This window comes from Tupaia chinensis, unplaced genomic scaffold, assembly GCF_000334495.1.
Source record: "Tupaia chinensis unplaced genomic scaffold, TupChi_1.0 Scaffold149798_1, whole genome shotgun sequence".
Lineage (NCBI taxonomy): Eukaryota > Metazoa > Chordata > Mammalia > Scandentia > Tupaiidae > Tupaia > Tupaia belangeri.
This window is the reverse complement of record NW_006209642.1, coordinates 1,178,358-1,180,788: the sequence shown is the minus strand read 5'-3', so window position 1 is coordinate 1,180,788 and position 2,431 is coordinate 1,178,358. Positions and strand designations below refer to the sequence as shown.

Here is a 2,431-nt window from a genome sequence, read left to right as displayed (position 1 = left end):
AAAATCTATATCATATTATTAACGGATGGGAGAATGTCGAGCTGCGTTGTGATGTCCTTGGTTCTTTGGGCCCAGATCACTAAAATGAGAGATCTGTCTCTAGGCGCAAAATGAAACCGCAACCACGAATGAAGTAAAAGAGAAGGTTTAATAGGAAAGAGAGGAAAGTACACCCAAAAAGGCTCTTGGGCGGGCAGATTGCCAGGTGGCAACTGCGCTTGATACTGGTTAATTATTACTTTTATTACTAGAGGTGATCATGAATATTTATTGGTGGGAGGTCTGTCATACTACTTATGTCCTTCGTTTGAATTTGAATTTGCGCGTTTTCTCCTGCGCTTGTGCAGTTCTCTCTCAGGTAAGGAATGAGGAATTTGATTACCTTATTGATCATGCCCAGTGTGAGCCAGGTTGTTTAATTAGACTGTCTAATTAATTCATCGTTCTAGTGGGATTTAGGACATTGACTTAGTGGGAATTAGGGCGTTGACCAAATAGCTTACTTGGGGATTAGGGTGTTGACCAAAATGCTGGTTGGGTCTTTTTGATAAGAGAAAAATCTAAGAATCATCCCTGTATGCTTCCCTCAGGCCCCAAGGAGGGAAAATGGCAAATTGCCTCGCCCTCCTAGCGCCTAGGGCTAGGTGAGCCTTTCACTTTCTCCTTAGGGCTGTCCGCTCATGGCTAACTAACTGCCTACCACAATATCAATGTAATAGGTAGTTATGAAAAATATCAATACATATTATTAAAAAACTATGTGTTGGGACCAGCAGTTGGTGTCATGACTATGTTGCTGGACTCCCATGTAGTTGACCATTGTTCGAGTCCTGGACCCGGTGGCTTAAACTCATGTCAGACATGTGTGCATTCATGCCCAAGATCCCAAGAGGAAAATGGAGGAGAAGAGATGGCGGCATCAGCCCCCACCCCCCAGGGGGTGATTTCTCGCTTTCTGTCTCTCTGTCTCTGTCTTTCTGACGAATGCATGCCCCCTATAGCAAAAACCTCTCAAAAACAAAACAAAACAAAACAAAAAACCTATCTGTTCACTTCAAAAAGTTTTTCTGCCCAAATAATCTTGTGTTAATTTCATTTTTCACAAATATTTTGAAATGCCCTTGTATGTCTATATATTCTTTTGTGCAAGGAATTTAACAACACTTTTGTTTACTATGTCAGCAAGTATTTTGTCTGAGGTAGAGTATTTCAAAATTATAATTTACTTGAAGATAGTATACATGATTAAATTTTCTCACAATTCCACCTTTTAGTTCAAAATTTATTCCCATAACTTCAATGATTTCTTTTATCTCTCCAAGTCCTTAAGTTCACAATCCACACACAGATCTTGCATTAAGATGAACAGACAACTATGTATGAGAGTACATCATAAAATAAAGTAACATTGCTGTTCAGAAAACTAGTAAAAAACAATTAAAACTTCCAAATAATTTTATGTAATTCTCCATCCAACGTGAGGCTGGTAACTTTTCAGCATATGAGTTCTTTGTGCTGATAACTTTAAACTATTCAAGATGTGTAGATCAATGGGAATGGGATGAGGAATTGCTAAATATTAAAATTTGGGAAAAGATTTCACAAACTTGCAACAAATTTTGAGACAAAGAAAGAGAAGAAAGAATGAATGAGCTTTGCGCAGTGGCAGTATTGTAGCTAATGAGGTTTATCCGAGGCGCGGTTATTGCTCATTGAAAGAATGAATGAATAATCAAGGACTCTATAGGCGATGTTGTGTCTGACTTGGATGATGGTCAAAGGGATGATGGTCAGAGGCTGGTTATTAGGTAGAAAGTTAGAGACCATTGCCGGTTAGCACCTGGTATTGCAAAGAACATTGTGATGAAAAGATAATCTTGAAAACTACTATTCCTGTCAAGTAAAGGTGACTGTAAGAAAATATAAAGACAACCTTTGACTCAATGGTTTTTCATTCTAATATGTAGATAAGCTGATTGGGCTGACCTGTAGCCAAGTGGTTGTTAGCTGGGCCCCACATGGCCAACAGTAGTTCAAATCCCAGCCTTGGTAGCTTGAAAAACATGTTGGGTGCATGTATGTGCATGTCCCACATCCCAATGGGATGCAGAAAACGGATGTGTGGTATCAGCCATTGGCATAATCGCTGTCACTGGACTCCCATGTAGTCAATTGTGGTTCGAGTCCCAGACCCAGTGGCTTAAACTCATGCTGGGTGTGTGTACATGCGTGCCCAAGATTCTAGAGGAGAATGGGGGAGAAGGGACTGCAGTGTGGCCATCCCCCTGGGGGAGTGATTTCTCGCTTTCTGTCTCTGTCTTTCTGGGGAGCGCATGCACTCTATAGCAAAACAAAACAAAACACCCACTCAAAAGAAAAAAAGGGGGATTGTGGATGACCATGCCACCCTAGGGAATGTTGTCTTTCTGTT

The 2,431-nt window shown here is 40.6% G+C and overlaps 1 pseudogene; it reads left to right on the top strand.

Moving 5' to 3' along the window:
- Nucleotides 1-1,651: 1,651 nt before the first annotated feature.
- Nucleotides 1,652-1,736, top strand: LOC114006705 (uncharacterized; annotated as a pseudogene).
- The last annotated feature ends 695 nt before the right edge of the window (nt 1,737-2,431 follow it).